Source organism: Rhinolophus ferrumequinum, chromosome 8 (assembly GCF_004115265.2).
Source record: "Rhinolophus ferrumequinum isolate MPI-CBG mRhiFer1 chromosome 8, mRhiFer1_v1.p, whole genome shotgun sequence".
NCBI classification, from domain to species: domain Eukaryota; kingdom Metazoa; phylum Chordata; class Mammalia; order Chiroptera; family Rhinolophidae; genus Rhinolophus; species Rhinolophus ferrumequinum.
The window spans coordinates 73,188,990-73,201,399 of NC_046291.1; positions in this window are offsets into that span (position 1 = coordinate 73,188,990).

Genomic DNA, 12,410 nt, shown 5'->3' on the forward strand with positions numbered 1-12,410 from the left:
ACATTTATACTACTGAAAGTCCTACCATAAAACACTGTTCCTTTCAATTCCTTTAGTTTATACTGTGTGAGAAATTATGTCCTTCATGCACCATTTCTGTATAATACATCTTTAAAAAAACAAAAAGCCTGCAGCCCCAGTAGCATTATCTTGTATGTCGATGTAGATAGCATAGATTTTCAATGTGTTTCCAATATATCAAATATTTAAAACATTCCAGTGCCAAGAAAAATTACATGTAATATAGTTTTGCATTACAGGAGGTCTAAGAAACCTTCTATGCTAAGTGTGAAATACAGAAAATTCTAAGAAAAGAGTGGAAGCAGGAAGGAAACTGAAATACTTACTATTAGGCTGGTACTGAGATAGGTCCTTCCCCTAATATAATAAAGAACTGAAAAACATTTTGATGTAGACATGATAATGCAAAAATCATGTTGCTGGTGATTGTAGCCACAATGCATAGGGGGATATACATGAATTTAAACCACCTTTATTGTAAAAACGGTGTACTTTATGCTCCCTTTATAGGCCTTTGTTGGGGATAGTCTTTGTGTGTTTCTTTCCAAGAGTTGTGACACATTGTGATGACTGTTCCTTTTTCTCCCAACCATTTTCACTTGGAATCAAGTCTGGTTTGGTTTAAAGGTATTGTCCAGGGCTATTCAACTGCAAAAATAACTATTTTCTATCCAAGTGATAACATAATTCTTAAAATTGTTTATTCATTCAAGATATATTTATTGCACCAAGTAAGTGTCAGTCATTGACTACCCCATGTACTCACAATATATTAGTGAACAAAACAGATATAATCCCTGTCCCCCTGGAATTTACATTGTAATGGGGAAAATAAATAAATAAATAAATAAATAAATAAAATAATATACATGATATCAGGTGGTATTAAGTGCTATAAAGTGCTATAAAGGAAAAGATAATTAAGGGGATAGAGAGCTAGAGGCAGAAGGGCAATATTTTATACACTGATTTCCATGAAGACCACTCTGATATGGTGACATTTAGACAGAAAGTTGAATTCCGTATGCCATATATATATATATATATATATATATATATATATATATATATGTATGGGGCAGAGGGACTTTTTAGGCAAAGGAAATCAATACAGTCAGATTCTGTACTTCTTTTTCCCTAACAATAACAATAATATTTACCGAGTTTGTTTTATGACAATAGTAAGATAAATATTATTGTCTCGTAATATGAAGTCTTATGATTTAGAGTGAAAAGAACAGATTTTTGGTGAGAAAATTCTGTTTCTGGTATATATCTCAGTAGAGATAGCCTACAAGGAGAGGCCATGTACTCTGTAGCCAGAAAGCCTCAGTTCAAATCCTGGATCAGATCCTTAGTAGCTGTTTATGACCTTTTGTTAAGTCACTCACCAGCCTGTGACCCTTTTCCCTGATGTGTGAACTATTCAAACCATCCCCACCTCAGAGGTTTGTGGAAGGATTCATGAGATAAAACATGTAAAATACATAGACCTTTCCTTGGCAAACTACAAACTGTTGGCCATTTTTATAATTCCTCTTGTTTTGTAAACCTGATTCAGATGTACCTGTCCTTGGTGACAGATGACCAAAACATGGGAGTGGCAATCATATACTGGAGATTGCCTTCCAGTTACTCTGTGGACCATCTTAGTGAATAAAAAGGAGTCTGGGTTTCTGAAGTGAAATTCCAGTACTGAAATATGCCTCCCCAGCTTCATCTATATAGCATTGTGTCTAGATTCCAAAAAGGAGACATTGTATTTGAAAATCCATCATGTTTGAAATGGTCTGTTGACACCTTTCCATCAGGTTAAGAATGGAATCATCCAAAACAATTTAATGGAGAGTAAACTCAACTTTTTCAATGTTTCTCTTTCTTCAAATAGGATTATAATTTTTCTAACTCATTCTTTAAATAGTACAAAGGTGCACTGAGCAGCTTTGCTTTGGAGAACTTTCATGAAGCTAAGATCTACTTTTTAAGTTCTCATCTACATAGTCCACATTCATTGCAGCAAATGAATAGGACCTATTACATATATAAGAGGGCATACATGACTTATTTCCTCTAACCACTGGTGAAATCAGGACAGACAAGAGATAAATTGGTAACACTCGTATCATATATTAGACCACTAAATTTGACCGAATATCGTAGTTAGGACAATTCTTGGAATCTTTGATATGGATTCTGCTCTGATTGGCCATTGGCTTGAAGCAGTTAATAGTATACCAGTAAGATGAATCAATGACTGGTTTTGGCTAACTCTTTTTAAAAAGTGGTATATTGTTTATATATACTCCTTATTTGAAAATTTGCTCTATTCACTTGACACTGTTACTGATCCAAAGACCATGTAATAGGAGTCTGCTGAATTTAGAAAATGCTTATATTTACTCAATTTCATATTCAGCTCTTAAAGAAATGTATTTTTGACCTGTTAGGCCAAGTTGGCTCATCTTTCTCATAAATGCTCTTTAATTCACAGATTAAAGACCACAGAAATCATGACAAATCCTTGAGAACCATCCCAGACTTCTCTGTCAATTGAGAAGCAAAGTTTGTATAGTGAGATTATTTCAAATAATAAAGTACTTTACTTAATTTTCCTTAAAAGAGTTCCAGCTATGTAAGTAGACATTGAAAAAAGATGTACCACTTCAACCATATTTCCAAACATTCACTTAGTTGAACTCCTAGCTAAAGTTAGATTTCTTAAATTAAGATTATCTTTTACATTATGAAACAAGTTTCTAGTTGAAATAAAACATATTGTAGTTGGAGGTGATGGTTGATTTCAGAAAGTACTACTTTTAATTGCTCAAGTAGTTTTCAGAATACTTTTTTCCCCCTTGGCTCATTTAAAGCTGGATGGAAGCACTCTAAAAGGCGTTAGCTTTATTTTAATTTTGAAATTTTACCAGAGTTATGTGTACATTCTAACAAATAAAATTGTATGGAAGGGTTTCTAATATAAAGTAGTCATGCAAATCATCTTTTCTTATTCCCACCCTCAGTTTGCAGGGCCAATTTTCTTCTGACATTTTCTGTTTTCAATCTTCTGTAGTTTATCTTCCTAACACTAGGTATCCTGATATCTCTATTTCTTAATTTTTCAACTTGAGACAATGTTTGTTCACTTCCTAAGAAAGGCTGGATTTGTCACACTGTATTTAATCTTTCCTCCCCCATTCTGTTCCCAAAGTTAGATAATTGTATCATTAGTTTGAGTTTTTCTATTCTTTATCTTGTAACTTTAAATTATATATATACATATATAGGTGCATATAATTATACATATATACACATGTATATGTATATATGTATACATATGTGTACATATATACACATATAATGATACATATATACATGTATATATTATACATGTATATGTGTACATGTATGTGTATATGTGCATACATATATGTACACACATAATTATACATATATACATATGTATATGTGTGTGTGTGTGTATGTGTGTGTGTGTATATATATATATATATACACAAAATCTACTTATTGAGCCATCAACTCCAGTCAGTATTTTAAGCTACCCTTCAGTCCACCTTCCTCTTCTTCATTTTTCTGATTGACTTTTAACTTATCAAGCTGGTTAATACATTCTCTTCACACAAAACAATATCTGATTGTTTTGTCCATAGGTTGATTTATTTTAAGTTGGAAACCATTTACAGTTTTGCATTATTATGACCATGTAAATATTCTAGAACACATATTCAAATAACTATCTAAAATGTGATAGGTAGAAGGTAAATTTTTGGAGATACTATCTGTTTGAAAATGTCTTTTTCAGGCTTCACATTTGAGTAGTGTTGTCATGACGTAGAATTTTAAAACAAAAATATGTTTTTTCCTACAATGCTTTATTCTTCTATAATCTGATAGTGCTGAGGAGAATTCCAATGCCAGTTTCAGGTTTATTTGTTTTAATAAGCTGTTTTATTTCCTTTGGAAATGTGCAGTATGTTTATCCTCAGTGTTCTTAAATTTTCATAAGGATAGTTATGTACTTCATTGGGTATTGGGAATAATAAATCCAAAAACTTCTGATTTAAGTGTGTACATTTTCTCCTATTATTCTTCTGATAATCAGATAATTTCTTCTGATAATCAGATAATTTCTTCTTAGCTTTTTTTCTCAATGCTCTTTTTCTAGGACTCTTATCAGTAGGACTTGGATCATCTGTGACCAGTGTTTCTTTCTCTCACACTTTTTGTCAATCTGTCTGTTCTGCATATTGGGACAGACCTCCTCCTTCTCGTCTTTCTCGTCCTCCTTTTTTTCTCCAAACATTTAATCTGTAATCACCTAACACACTTATTTTATTCTCTGATAGTTTTTCTTTCCTTTTACATAGTATCTTGTTTTCTGTAATGTTTACATAATGTCACCTCCAATTTCCCCCTTTACACAAGAGAGAACTTTGTTTGTTCTTCTTTTATTTGTTTATTGAATTACCTGTTATCTTTCTTTCCTCAATAATCAGCTTTTCTGTTTTTCTGGTCACTTTTCTTCAGTGCCTAGATTTTTCGCAAATCTGATGATCTTATTTGTTCATATTTAAGAACAAAGAATAGTTAGCAGATATGGGTTTCTTTGGCAAATTTGTAAACATTCACATACTTCTATTTACGAGTATGCCCCTCCCATGAAAAGGTAGTAGGACTTGTGCATATGAGTAAGGGTGGTCAGCTGGCAGCCTGCATCTTAGATTTACCAAAGTTCCTCGTGTGTGGCTATACGTCACACATCAGAATGGTCAGTGTAATTCAGTGCTTCAACAACCTCACTAGTCTTCTTACAGTTTCTCTCCCCAGATAGCTCATTTAATTTCTTTAGTAAAAAAAATGCTCTGTTACTTTTTTTTTTTCTTTTTTTTCTCACAAAGGCCCATGCTGGGCTATCTGGGCTCTGTACGTGCACCTGACGGTAGTGCTTGGCTTAAGCATCTCAAATACAGACTCTTAAGTGACGGCTTTGTTCCAGTCCTACTTCTCACTTTCTCCCTCCATGTTACCTCTGAACCCAACGCCATGTCCATGGCCTCATGGGAAAATCAAATCTCATTTTGCAGAGCAGCCTTTTCACAGCAAACTCTGCCCTACTCATTGATTTACACTATTTTCAGATTCTCAAAACCTGTTGAAATAGCTACGATGATGTTGGTAACCATGTATCCTCTTTGGTTCTCTGTGTTTATTAATTTTATGTGTGTTGTGTCTCACACACACAAACACAGACACACACACACACATACACACGAGGTCAGATAATTACGATCGGGAACTTGTTGCAACGACGTTGCTAACCTTTTTTTTATATCAGAGGGATTGCTCATTATGAATTTGTACCAACTGGACAAACAGTTAACCAAGTTTACTATTTGGAAGGGCTGAAAAGCCTGCGTGAAAAAGTTAGACGACCTGAACTGTGTGCCAACAATTCATGGCTCTTGCGTCACGGCAATGCACCTGCTCACACGGCACTGTCTGTGAAGGAGGTTTTAGCCAGTAAACAAATAACTGTATTGGAACACCCTCCCTACTCACCTGATCTGGCCCAAATGACTTCTTTCTTTACCAAAAGATAAAGGAAATATTGAAAGGAAGACATTTTGATAACATTCAAGACATCCAGGGTAATACCACGGTAGCTCTGATGGCCATTCCAGAAAAAGAGTTGCAAAACAGCTCTGAAGGGTGGACTAGGCTCTGGTGTTGGTGCATAGCTTCCCAAGGGGAGTACTTCAAAGGTGACTGTAGTGACTTTCAGCAATGAGGTATGTAGCACTTTTTCTAGGATGAGTTCACGAACTTAATTTTCTAACCTCATATATATCAGGAGGAAAAGGAGATTAATTCATTTTCTCAGTATATCATCTTGAATTGCAAATCAAGAAAAGATATGCATTTGTTTCTTCATTTGTTTGTTTTGTTCTTTTGTTGTTTTCAGTTTTACACACCTGAAACCTACGTAACTTAGTACTAACAATTGCCACCCCAATAAACTTTAATTAAAAAAAAAAAGATATGTAAATGCTGAGGTTTCTAACAGCTCATTTTTAAATAAATAAATATTGATAACATGCACACTTAAAATTAACAACAATGAAACATTTTTTACTTTTTCCTAGAGAATTATAACAAGTTATCATGAATGATAAGAAAGCTCTTACCGACAAAATGATGTACTTTAAGAGAAGGCCAACAAATAGAAATTCCCCTGTAAGGTTTTCTTTTCATTTCAATACTGAGACATGCTCATAACCATTGACTAGACGTGATATATGAAGTTCAAAGGCTGAGTCATGTTTCAGCATTGAAATCTCAGGATCATAAAGAACTAAAATGACTGTGTGTTTTCCCTTTCTCTTGGAAACTAAAGATACTGCCCCTGTTTCACTGCAAAGCTTAGCCAGAATTATGGGATTTCTGAAAAAGAGTGTTTTATTGTTTTACAGAAAGCTTTTTATCTGACTCATCAGTATATAGCTTGTTACTTATCAGTTCTGTCAACCTGGGATCTTTTTTCTCCAGAATTTACAGCATGATAGCTCTTATTCCTAAAGGAATATGAAAAGTGTGTCTTGATGAGCTGCTGCTGTGCCATGGAACACTATTTGGGTTTCTGATTTTTACTTTGTAGTGAAAAAGGCTATTAACTGTTTATTATGAAATCATTTGGTACACAGGTATTAATTTAATTATTTCTTTATTGGAAACGTGATTGAAGACAATTAAAAAGTTACTGATTTGACTTGTTTCTGGGAGTTAAATATATCTGGTATTTTTTAAAATAATCAATGAATTATGAATGACATCATAATGCATTATATTGTATTATTTTATAATTAAGCTATAAAATCGTTCTTATTTTAGTATGATAATATGATAAATTACTCTACAGGTCATGGTCCATAATAAAAGCAACACATTGTTCTTTCAAAGAACTTCCATATATGCTGATATTTTATGTTAATTATTTTAAATTTTAACTACTTAAATGAATAATGGAAGTCATCGGTATCTGTTCCTCCAGAAGATTCAGAATTGCAATAGCATGAAGTAATGTCTGTACAAAGTAACTTCTAAATAAGGGTTATTAAAATGTCAGATGAAACAAATTCTCTATATTTGTAAAGGTTTATTTTCTTTGGAAAGCATACTTGTTTACAATTATCATTATGTAGGGAGTCAGCAATTTGAGGCTTTATTTTGTAGACATGCAGGGGATAGAAACGTGGAATGGTACGTTCTTTGGATATGCTTTAATATAGGCTAGAGAGGAAATTTGTGACCCAAAATTGGATCTAGTATTTAGTTCTTGTAGATATATGGCTATTGTTTTGCTCTGTAGCAATAATTTAATGTTTCACCAATTTTTCCAATTGCATTTCACTTCTTGGAATTTATGTCAAAAGTCAAAGGTCACGATTTTTAGCTATTAATCTTTCCTTTCTGGAAAAACAATCCAACTATGTTTAGCTGGGAGAGCTGCTTCAAGCTGTTGACTGTACAGTACTAAAGTTTAGAGTTTTGTAGTTTATGTAACCAATCTCTCTTATTTAAGTTTCAGTGACAGATCTTTTTATTTTGTTTATCACCAAATAACAATGCAGACATGTCATGAGGCAGCCCAAACATGCTGTGTGGTCATTGGAAGGGGCATTTGCTATCTTGATTTTTGGTCTGTCTCTTAAAACTTATTAAAAGCATTTTATTGTTATAAAGTCTCTTAGAACTTACTAAAAGCATCTTATTGTTGTATGCAGCAATAGAGAAAAATTTATGCTTTTTATTTACATAAAGATGAGAGTAAGTCACTTTGTCTTCTTGATTATCGGTTGTTTGGTTAATCATAAAAGCTGTGTTATTACAGTATTTTTGTAGACAGCAGATCAGGAGAAAAACTGCAAATGGTGTCATGGTGAAATGTGTTACTGGAAATTGAAATTCCAATTTTAAAATTAGACAGGCATTTTATGTGTTTATCATATTAGAATAATTAAGTTTTTCCTGCAGATTAGAATGTAAACTTTTAGCAAAAGTATACTCTTGTTATATTTTGGTAACACAAATGTTATTTTGAAAGCACTGTAGGGTTTTAGGCTTTCTTGGATAATTATGAGTAAATTATCATTTTATAATGAAATCATCCTCAGCTTGTGACTCTCAACTGATTTTTCCATCTGGTGTTTGTCATGTAAAGATGTCCAGTCAGCAGTATTAAGCAGTTTGAAAAATACCAACCAAACTTCTCTATTTACAGAGTGTCCTCATTCAATATGACATTTCCGGATCTCTCTCTCTCTCTCTCTCTCTCCTTTCTCTGGAGGGCATTTTCCTTGTAGAAGAGCATAAAGAACATTCGGTTTTTATTCCTAATTCACCTGAATGCTGAATTAGTGCCATCATTTTTAAAATCAATTTCTTATTTATCTTAGATAGAAAACATAAATACCAATTTAAATGCCTTGTTCCTTAGGTAATATTGAGATCTGCAAAAAATAGAAGTGATTAAACCATAGGACATTTCTTTCTTAATGCCCATTTTTTAATTATCCTCTCATGATAAATTTTTTGATAAATATCTCCCTTCTACCACCACCAAAAATCATACCTTTTTGAATCAAGCCTCCTCTTCATCCACATGACTAAGTGCAAATATCTAGTTTGTCCACGTAGCAGGTAATTCCTTGTAAAGCCTCAAAATCAATTCTTTTTAAGTTCCCTGTAAAACTGTAAGCTTACAGAAAATTTCTTTCTCATGATTAGAAAATCACTATGCTTTTAGTCCAAGATAATTTCTGGGTTGCCTCATGCTACCCTGGTTGCCTTTGCAGCCTCTTCCAAATCATGATATAGCCAATTGCCTGACTTAAATTCCCTGTTTCAGCTACTCAGAAAAGTTTGTCTTTTGCTCGTGGTATCCTGACAGACACAGAAGTCCACTTAGCATATTCTCAGGTGACATCAAACAAAGGCAGAAGGAAAGGAGAAGACCTTACTGTGTTTAGCTGGGTCCTAAATGCTGCAGGGTTGTATGTTTTCTTCTAGTAGAAGAGCTGCCAATAAATAGGATAAATCAGTAAAATATGTGTAATGTCGGGTAGAAAGATATGCAAGAGAGGAAAAGAGCAGGGCCAGGGAATAGGAAGTGAGATTATTGTTTTGAAATGATAATGGCAAAATTGGATTAAGCAAGAAAACCTGGTCTCATAAAAATGTTTGCCTGCTTTGCCAATCACTTCTTAGAAAACAAAAATTATTCAGGAAATAATCTATTGAAACAATATCAAAGTAATTAAAGCGATTACTGAGAGTGAGAGTGAAAATGCCTGAGGAAAATATTTCAGCTCAAGCCCTGAGAAAATAAAACCTCTGAATTTTCGAGAAAGACTGCATGTTGGCACTGCAAGTGCAGGCACACCCTAGGTCTCTGAACGAACACGTGTGAAGTGTTCATGACCCACAGATTAATATCCATACCTGTCTTCAGTATAAAGAGTGATTCAAAGACCAGGCAATGCAAAACACTTTAGCCAATCAGGAAGCTGAAGGATTATCAACGATTAACACCAATTTAAAAGCAGCAATGTGACCCACTTTTGGAAGAAAATGATTCCAAAGAACTTCATAAGTATCCGGGTTTCATTTGGTTTTCTTTCTGAAATTTAACAAGTATGTGTAGAATAAACTATTTTTGATTCTGTGCCTATATCAAAGCATATATGGAAAGCATATAAAGTTGCAAGAGGTATTTTCATCATAAACTCCTGTTTTTCTCTTCTAAAAATCTTTCCTTTTGGGGCCTAGAATTTCCATGTCTGGTTTTATTTTTAATGGAAACTCCCTGGGAAAATTTGAAAAATCCATACATCTAATAAATGCTTGGGAAATTTGGGGTGAGGACATAGAGGTCTGCCTCTACTGCCTTTAACAAAAATAAATGTGATTTCTACTCTCATTATTGCTGAAAAGTAACATAGTAAACCACTTTCAGGTTCCCACCAGATTAGACCTCCAGGGAGAAAAGGATGTAACAACAACATAATCCAACAATATGAAAGAAATATTGCATTAGTTGGCATATGAAAAAGTTTCATATTAAGGAGCAGGAGGTGATGGTGTCTCAACATGACAGAATAGAATCTAAACAGGGAAATCTGTCTTCCATTTTTGTCACTTCAGAACACAAAGCCAAATTGGAGTGACTTCATAGAAGAACAACACAATGATGAGGGGACCGAGGGCTTGATTTATGTGGAGAGATTAAAAGAGCACAGAGTAATGTATATGTTGGCTAAGTGATGGCTAAGAGGAGCATGATAACAGTCAGCAAATATGTGAAAGATGTAAATGCCTCAGGAGAAGAGGAAGAATCCTTTGGCAGGATGCAAATGGACAGCTTACAGCGTAAGGGGAAAGCATTTGAGTTAAAAATGATAAGAAGAGAGAAAATACTCAGTGTGAATTGAGTGCATTCCTAGAAAATCCGTGAACCTCCTTATTCCTCAGACATTTGAAACACCCTAAAACACAAGCAAACAAACAAACAAACAAAAAATAAAACCGGGAGCCTTACTGAAGGAGCAGTTCTTTGTTGTGTGACACTATGGAATCAGTGATTCCTTGAGTCAAAAGAAGAAAGGAAGCACAGTTGTGTGTGCGTGTGTATATGTGGGTGTGTACTCACGGGATACATGGAGATGGGAAACGATGGCAGAATCAGGTTAGTTGAACCTTGTTTAAAAAACAGACATAGAAAAATATAACAACAAGAGCAATATTTTGAAATGGAGAAATTTTGAAAACTTAGGAGTGGGGGAAAAAAATCTCCTATTGGATTTTGGAGATTGACCAAATATTAGAATCAACTCCGAAGGTTGTCTTGCCCTACATGACATCATTTAGAGGATGTAGGTAATTATATCTCATCTCTGTTGCCATCACTTCCTAACCTCCAGGTTAGGGGTTCATAGCATATGCCACTTTTGGAGTATGTTAGAATATTTCATTAAATGCCTCTTTCCCAACCATAATATAAAATCATTATTGAAGCAGTTTAAGTCTGTAACAGCCTGGAATGATGTTGCATCAACCTTGTAAATGTAGAATAAACAATATTGATTTGAAGAAATGGAGAAAAGAGGTGTTTTCATTCTCATGCAATCCTTCCTTGGCCCTCTGGCCCCCTTCACCACGTGCAGATTCCAACACGTACGTGCTAGTTCTGAAAAGGCAACATTTATAGATATATCCCCTGGAAAGAAAATGGGGAGAGTCTTCCATACAGTTAAGAAAAGAAAAGGTTGGGGGACAAGGGGTGAGAAAGGGAATTTTATCTCTCTCTGTCCTCCCTCCTTTTTTCCCTCCCTCTTCAGTTTGGCAGCTAACCAACAGGAAGGCTCTTTACCTCTAGCAGAAGGTCAAGTGCACAGGCCCCTGCCCAGCCAGCGCTCTGTGGAGTGACCAAGTGCTTCAGCTGCCATTCTCATGAGACTGAGCACATCTGCTCGGAGATGTTTTCAGCATTCTCTGACCTGGGGCATGGGAACCTCAGAACATTTCCTAACCCAGGTCTCATTAACTTGATACAATTAGATTACTGAAGAATGCAGTTGACGAAAGGCACATATTATTTATAATTTCCATTAACAGTAAAAATTGCTCCAGACAAAATTTCATAAGGCCATCTCATGTCATTTGTCACACGATTAATCTCACAGGGGGCGGGGGACGGCATAAAAAGTCAGAGGACGTAGATATGCCAAATAATTGATTTTTTCCCCTTAGTTTTCTTTCTTTTAGACAGAAAGTTAGTTCAATAGGTGTGTGTATGTGTGTGTGTGTGTGTGTGTGTGTGTGTGTGTGTGTATCTGTGTGTGTTTTGGTTACTGCTGTGTGTCATTTTTGGCAAATAGATATAATAAAAACTGTAAAATGTTATTTTTCAACTTGTGAGCTTTTATGAGAATGAGTTCACGGATAAGTAATTACTGAGTTGACATTTACAGTTTAGGTTCTCAAATATCATTAAGAACACTTTAAGGTAACACACTGAAGTGGGAGGTAATTTGAGGAGAGCTGGGAGCCTTGGACTGGGTGTGAAAAAGGTAGTTTCTAGTATCATCTTTGGCAGGTACTTATGTTCAGCCCTTGCAGAAGGCACAAAAAAAAAATCCTTTCTGTAATTCAGTTTTCCCACTTGTATATTTAGCTGGTGAACACTGAGAATCTGGGTAGATTAAAAGTCATTAAATTAATTGGCTAATGGTGAGATAAGATGAGTATAATTTGTTGTTTGAAAACTATATATGTATATATATATTTCATATATACATAGTATACATATGCACATA